Raw genomic sequence first — 8,424 nt, forward strand, 5'->3', positions numbered from 1 at the left:
TGCATCTTCTGCTTGCATTATCTACTGATGCCAAATATGGTCACCTTGTTATTCCCCGCCTCTCTCTGCATCCCCTTTTTATAACTTCCTCTTCCCCCCCCCCCCCCCCCTGCCCCATTTACACAACTGTGTGCACTTTGCTTCTAACGTATAGTCGCACACACACACACACACACACACACACACACACACACACACGGACGCAGCCTGTGAGTGTGTGTAAAGAGGAAGTCCCATTAAGTTTGCAGCCTGAGAGATAAGCAGTGAAACAGCTTTTAGAATCAGGAAGTGGGGGGTGCTGCAAAGGCTGCTTTCAACAGAAACGAGACTTGCAGCACACTATCACAATCCTCCCGTGGATTTCACTTACCCCCCGGTACGTCTTCTGTGAAGTCGGTGCAGGCATTTGGCCTCCTCCTCCTCCCAAAAGGACAGTGTCTATCAAACCATCACTGGAATGTTGAACCAGGCCCCTGAAGCCCACACATACAGCAACACTCAGCAGCATTCAGCACCTGTCTCCCGACTGCCAGCACAGAGAAAGAGACGAGCTCAATCACGCTGGACAGCAGAGAGGAGAGAGCAGAGAGGAGAGTGGGAGGCTAACCAGCATTTCATCAGCAGAAAAAAACACAACATACTGAGCAGGCTGCATGTAATGTGCAACACGCCACATGATGGCTAACGCGCTGAATTTGCTGAAAGGAATACATCATTATTAAATCAATTATGAAACCGTGGCATGTTTACCATAAACAAATAAGGTCAAGACAAGTTGCAGCCTCCGTCTCTTTTTCAAATATGAGATCACATATTTCAACGATTCTGCGTGTTGCTTCATGTCGCAAACATAATCGCACTACAGACTTGAAGCTTCTAATACCAATACACTGGATATAAGATGACGTCATCTTCGAAGATTAATTAGACAATTTCAGAGACATTTCGGTGACTTTTTATGCATTAAAAAAAAAGAATTAAAATGTGGTTCAAAAAGGGGATCTGCACTATTTAGCAACATGTCACCATTAAGTTTGATACCATCAAGCAGTGATTCCCAACCCAGGGGTTTGGACCCCCTATGTGGTCCCAATACATATCTGAAGGGTCACAAGATGATTAAAAGATCTTGAGAAAAAAAAGACATTTCTGTTATAATGGATAACAAAGCCTCTGACTCCATGCGGGTTTCTCCTCTCGGAAAACTGACCTTCTCAAAGCTCCTCAGAGTTTAGTATTTTCTCCACTTATCGGCGTGGATGTGCACAGACCGTGTCCGATGGGGTAACGTCACTTTGGCCGTGCGGACCTAGCGGATGCGGCAAGCATAAATCACGCTTTATACCCCTTCAGGCTTCTAAAAATCTCTACAAGGAAATCATTTATCCTCAGTTGATCGGCCAATAATGTGAGTCCACACTGAGGCCATAGCCTCATTTTAAGGGGTCAAAAAACAAAAAGGTTGGGACTCCTGCCATACAGCAATATAGCAAATATTATTATACAACAGAGCATATTGTGTTGTTTGTTTACGGTAATTATAACTAAAGTTTATCTGGTGATGATTTATTGGTATTAAAATGCTTAACCTTTAATGTTACCCGTGTTTCTTTTCCATTTACTCAGATTTTTACCCGGAGATGCAACCTCTGTCATCTCAAGCCGAGCCACATCGTCTCTCCATCTGGCACGTTGACCTACCCAGGCAGTGTCTGGAGAAGCTCTGAGGAGGCATCACAGTCTCTCCTCCTCTGGGCTGCGGGGCTGCTGAGACGCTGGGGATTGGAAGTCAATGAAACCAGGCCTAATTTAGCCTCCGCTGGAATCAGAGTGAGACTCCTTCCCTTTTTAGGGCTCCCTGGACTCTGCGAGTGTCACTACAGCATTATAGCTACACTCAGGACCTGGAGAGACAGAGAGAGGTGACAGTCAAACCTTTGTTATATGGACGCTCCATTTGAATTATTACCTCTGGTCTAAAAGTCAAAACATGCACTGTGGGAACTATTCCAATGTCATCATTTTATTGTTATTGATGTTATTCACATCAGTCAGTTTGGACACTTTTACAATCGTCTTATCTTTACACCACTTTCAGTAGATGCATGTGCAGCTTGCTCCTGTAAATGACTGACACACATTGCTCACCGTCACAACAGTGTGATTAGGTGTGTGAGTAGCTTTGGTGGGTGACTAACTAACACTGTCCACTCAGCCAGGGCGTGACACCGTGGGTAGTAGGTTTAAGAAATGAATTGATTTCCTAGCAATTTGTTTGTTATAAATAAACCTGCAACTAAAAGAACATGACTTGAATTACCTTTCTTAGAAAATAAAATAAAAATTCAACATGTTATTGTGTTTTCTTAAAAGACTAAGAGGTAAAAACAGGCAAGTGGAGGCAGCGGTACTCATGAAATGATGGACACATTGCTATATATTTACCGTGGCAGTCCATGTATTTAAAATAAATGGATTAGAAGAGGATTACTCATAGAGCCTCCACTCCCTGCCCATCCTTTTTTTTTTCTACTTGTGATATGACTACATAGACTACATATAGAAGACAGTGATCACATAAGCCATGGTATAGAATACACAATAGGATTATCTATGCTGGAGAGACTCAGTCTCATCTTCGCCTCCCACCGACTGTGGGGAGCGCATAAATACATGGCTGCCGTTTTACTGCAAAGTGTGTGGAATAACCCTGGCAAAAAAAAAAAAAGTGATTCAAACTGACGCTATCCCATTAGTCTACTCAAGGCCCCTGCCTGACCAGCCCGCATAACGAGGAGATAAAAGCTACTGGGGCAATAGCCATTAGTAACTGTTTTTATAAAGAGAATTATTCATGTCTCTTGTGTCACGGACGACTATTAATTCAATGACCCCCCCCTTGCAGGAATTGCATATTAAAGCTTTTAGAGAAACTGTAGTGTTGGAGTAAGTCGTTGGCTGGAAGTCAGCCCCTTAATCTAAGATGCTTGTTATCCTGCCTCCTCCAGCCCTCTCACCTCCATGGAGAGAGCAGCTCCATTTGTGAGAATGATGAGGTCAGTATAAGCATCATCCCCTAAACCTGAAGCACATTAAGATAACAGCCAGTGGTACAGAAGTAAATAAATACTAATACATATAAAACTCATCAGGAGTGTGTTGATTTAAACCATGTTAAGTATTGTATTAGTCACCTGCTCTGGTAAATATCTCTTTTAATAGTTATGGTTTTCTTTTAAGATAACTTCAGATGAAAACATGAGTTGAACTATTCTGCTTCAAATGTTAATTTTTATCAATTTGATCAATTAATTGTATATAACGCCGAGTTGAACTCTTTTCTTTATGCGAGAAACAATATGGCGTATATTATTCTAATTGATTAATGAAGTAGTCAAATATGAAATGCACACTGTTGATCACACATCACTCACAACATATACTGACAATGTGACGTATTCAGAGGAGGAATGTTGGCGCTTTAAAAGATATTTATACACAAATTTAGAGATAAAATAAAAAAATACAGCTTCTGTACACTGCATGTCGTTTAATTCACCCGTAACTCTGGTGTGTGACGCACCCTCTGGGCTAAAAGTACAACATGTATGCTACATGAAGAGATTAAAGGATACAATAACAGTCTGGTGCCAATGTGAACATTGAAACAGTGTTTAACTGCTGGTCTTTGAGAGATCGCCTCCTCAGAACAGTCCTTCCTCGTTCTGTGCAAAAATTGTGAAAATTCAACACACACAAAACCCCAGGCGGTATCGCATGTCATATAAATGAGATATGAATTATCACATTTCCCAGTGTCAAGTAACCTCATCGGGCTGAGGGGTTAATATGGAAAGAGGGTTCACCCACCAGACATAGGTACACGTCAAAAAACTCTATACGCTATACCAGACCCTCCACTTACTATCGTAGCAACCAGTGAACTCAACATGGCACCTATTGTAATTCTAAAACTAGCTAAGCTGAGTGCCAGACATAATTATATCTCTCCTCAACCAATCACAGAAGCCTGAGCCATAAATAACAGACTGCTCCCCTACAGAGCACCAGTCTGTGCCGTAAAGTCAACAAAGACTTTCTCCAGAAGCTCTCTGCTCACTACTGGACTCAGAGGAGCACAAACAGAGAGAGAGAGAGAGAGAGAGAGAGAGAGAGAGAGAGAGCGCGAGCGGCCCATGGGTTTACAAAAAGAAAGAGCAAGAGAGAGGAAAAGAAAACCAAGATGTAGCCTGTGATTACTGAGTCATAATGAAGGCTGTTGGATGGGACTGTGGCCATGAGCTATGTCATTAAAGACGGGCCTACGGCTCTCTATTTGAAACGCTGGCACGCTGGAAGACAAGGACGCATAGCAGCGGATTCAAAAGTCCTTAAAAAGAGATTCTTCAAAAGTTATTGCAACATTTCTCAAATATTACACAAATAATCTCAATAGCAGAAGCTCTCCTGCGAGTGGTGAGGGCTCCACTTTCAGGCCTTATTACCCTGTGTGTGTTTCTGCCAGACAGCTCTACCGCAGCGCTCTGTGAAACAACTTAGTCCCTTCGGGGGCCTTATATTTAGATTTTACGACCAATATTGAATTCTGACCTAAGATGTTTTCACCGGCGAGTGATTTAAGATGTCACCTCTAACATGGGCAACAAGTTATGGTCGCAATTACGTTCGGATCGCGTCGCATCACGTGGCTGGAGGAGGACATTGGTGCACGTGTTCCCTCCGGGTGATGAGCGATGGGAATGTGTCTGCACGTAACACACGTTAAAAAGGTCCTCCAAAGGTGTCATGTCACCATTGTCATTGTGGTGACAATGGTGACATGACAAAGCAATTTCTGAGAGATCAGTCAATGTCTTATTTTTCCTAGCTTGCTGCAAGGCTTTTATTTTTTATTTTTTTCGAAACACACTCAGTTTTTAAGGAATGTGATCTTATCAGCGGAGATGCCGACGCGTCTAAACATCAGGTCTCGTCACATAGCTCCTGAGATTTATAAACACGACACGCCAGAAGCACCATAAGACATCCTCGGCATGTATCGCATCATAAAAGCAAGATGTCTTCTACTTTTCTCCTGCCCTCCTTTGCAATTTGTTTTATCTCGCACCTCTCATGCGGGGAGGTGATACTTTCTAGACTTCAGTGTGACATAACCGGTGAGTCATAATGGTACCCTTGTTTGTGACAAAGGCTTACGTAGGGGAAGGCCTAGGAGAGGATTAAGTCATACTGGAATTTTACAAGTGTTTCGGCCGGTCAAATCAATAATGTTAGCTAGGAGAGAAAAGTACTGAATACTAATTTTTCAGATGTTATGCCATGAAAAGGGCCAGATGTTTACATTTGTATCATCATGATGTCATTATTATATGACTATAATTACACATGGTTCAGCAATCAATTGGTAACATTATCTCATTATCTGTGCCGGTGCCTGAATAGCGTTAAATGAATATCCTTTATGAGGAGCTGAAGGACAGACGTGTTCCTGTGGAGGAGAAGAGACTGTGTGTGACGCTTCAGGCAGAGCAGCCTGACCCCTATTTCAGCTCCCAGGATGTTTTTCTTCAAGCCTCCCTATTGGGATTCTGGTAGCCTACATTCAATGCTTCAAGGTCGGGTGGCAGTGGCAAATTAAATTACTTGTCCCTGTTTTGTGGTGTTGGCGCCGGGTCAACGGGGAACTTGGCTAAAATGATGAGTGCGGAATTCTGAAGGGAGCCGCATTTGTTCCCGAGCCTCATGGTGTCATGTTTGCAAAAGCAAGACGCGGTGATGAGAAGAGCTGAAATCAAACGCAGTGTATTAAATTCTGCTTTTGTAATCACAAAAAAAAAATCAATTACCTCTGCTTTCAAATGCACCACTTTACACTGTTGTCCTTTGGGTTTACCCTGCTGCTGGGGGACTTCATGTGAGTGAAGCTACACTACATTAGGCTACATTTGTTTAAGCACACGCCACCTGCTGGGCGTCTTGGGTACGCTACGTGGCAACAAAAGTAAATGTTAAAGGCCTTTCTCTTATTAATGCTGTTGTTATTGCAGTCGCAATAGATGACGTTGTGTGTGCCCAACCAAAACAGTATCATTTAACATCACTTTACATGGACGTCTTTCACTCAGCCCAGTCTTCATTTCCACTGCCACAATACATTTGTGTCATGTAGGCTTCAGCATCTTGTGTTAGCTGTTAAGAGTTTATCTCTTCGTTGAAGTGGGGGTGGTTATCAGCAGACAAACAGCTTACGCACCACAGAGCGGAATGGGAGGAACGCAGAGTATCTAATGTGCTGTCAAAACAAAAAGACACAATCAAGCAGACAACTTGATATTATGCTACACGCGGCTGCTCGAATGTGTCCCAGAGGTCTGTTTACAATGTCACCAAGTCAACTTACAGGACGATTTATCACTAAATATTAGATATACTGTATGCGTGTTATCCTACCCCTGTAGGATGAAGTAACGTGGAATCAACCCATGATATAAAGTTCGCTCACCTCCACAATAACACTAACATGACCTCTGAACACACACACGCACACTGGTGGTATCTGCACTCTTACCTATGTTTACACTGCGAGTGAGAAAAGCAACAGAACGGCAAAGCGTGGCCAGCTACAGCATGCAATATTATAATTGTTTTTGTCAGTAAAGATACTGTGCATCTAAATACCTTCATGAGCACATACCCTCAGTGAATCGACTACTCTTGTTCTGAAAGTGTCAATGTGTCTATGACACACATAAGGACATCTAAAGTGAACCTTTATGGAAGGTGTGATATAGAAGTGTATTCAGAGTGTGTTCAGTTAGGTTGTGACATCATTGTCAGTTATAGCCAGAGGTCCTACAGACTTGACATTTTAAATTTACATTTTAACCAGAAGAGGTCAGTAAAACACTGCTTTCCTTCTTGGTTCTTCATTTTAAGCACGATGATGGCACTACTCTACACCAGAGAGCAGCAGAGCAGCGCTAAACAGACCGACTCCTACCCTCTCCTCTAAACACTGCACATAGGATGCATGGATGCTCTTACTACACAACCGCTCACACATAACATATGTATAAGTCAACCCACATAAACACAAACACACATTACAGCAGTTATCTGGTTATTCATTGCACTTAACTGTATATGTGTGCACTTTTTAGATTTGTGTAAATGCAGTAAGGCTGTCTGCGTGAGCCCTAAAATGAGGACATTTGTGTGGAAACTGAGAGGTCTGTTTTGATGTAACTCACATACTAAACAACATCTGGTGCTCCTGTGGCCATTTTAGCCATTTTGAGAATTAGTCTGAGTGTAAAGGAGAAGCAGATCACCCTTGACAAAGGTTACACCTCTCCCCCAAGTACCTTTTGTTGCTTTATGTTGACAGAGTAGATGAATATTTAACAGGAGGAGGGAAAGTGGTAGGCATCCGATCACTAAGAACAAAATAACACTGTCCCCATCATGTGACCAGACTTTCAGTGGTCTGATGACGGACTAGATTGCTGCTTTTGATTGGCTGCTTCTTTCTTTGTTGGCCCGATATTGAGCTTTAATGTCAACTTTAAAAGAAGAAGGTCATAGGAAGCCTTGCAGACTGTGATGTAGTTGTCTCCACTAAGTTATATGAATGCTGGGGCTTCTCCACCTAACTTAGGCTATATGTGTGAACTGTGTGTTTACTGGTCAGATGGGGTCGTTTGGTGGGTTGTATGCTTCTAAGGGAGATGCAGGCAGGGTGGAAATGTGTGCAGGTAGCACCATGGACGGTGAACAGAGGCTTCTACGGGTGATCAGCGCCATGCGGACGGAAATCAGAAAGCTGGAGCTGGAGAACATGGGCCTGAGGAGGACCGCTGGAGCTCATCTCAGGAAGAATGCAACAGTTCCCATCATAACACCAGAATGCAGAGGTAGACCAACTAGTATTGGGACTATGTAGGCTACTGTAAATATGTAGTCATTCATGTTTAGTTCGTGTGGGGTAAGCTACTAAAGGTAGGTTCTGGGTTTAATATTGTGATAGTCTCATACTTCCAATGGACTCACCTATTTGCGGTTGTATACATTGTTTTTCTTTCTCTTATTTAGAGAGCGTCGTCATGACAGTGAGAAGATATTCCATCTTCCAGCCGTTGGTCAAACGTCGGAATGTGCAGTTGGAAAACAGCAAAGATGACAGTTAGCAAAGATGACAGTTAGCATGGTGTTAAACTCTTGGCCCTATCTGACACTGACGCAAAATGGTCGTTATGCTTTCTGTTTAAAACGTACCCGCTGTTGGGATGGTGGCCTGGCCTTTAAGGGATAACGTTAGCCATAGCGTTAACTCTATTTTGACGTTTGAAATAAAGTTTTCTCCGCCCTTGGTGCTTTTTTGTCAATCCTTTTTCAGTTTTTTTG

General features: G+C 42.7%; 1 long non-coding RNA gene across 1 annotated transcript; it reads left to right on the top strand.

Moving 5' to 3' along the window:
• The first annotated feature begins 6,277 nt into the window (after positions 1-6,277).
• Positions 6,278-8,405, top strand: LOC142956196 (uncharacterized). The gene is made up of 2 exons (XR_012955998.1): positions 6,278-7,934; positions 8,113-8,405. It is a non-coding gene; the product is annotated as an uncharacterized LOC142956196 (long non-coding RNA).
• The last annotated feature ends 19 nt before the right edge of the window (positions 8,406-8,424 follow it).

The sequence above is a fragment of the Anarhichas minor genome, unplaced genomic scaffold (genome assembly GCF_050575085.1).
Source record: "Anarhichas minor isolate MPS153535 unplaced genomic scaffold, ASM5057508v1 ptg000024l, whole genome shotgun sequence".
Classification (NCBI taxonomy): domain Eukaryota; kingdom Metazoa; phylum Chordata; class Actinopteri; order Perciformes; family Anarhichadidae; genus Anarhichas; species Anarhichas minor.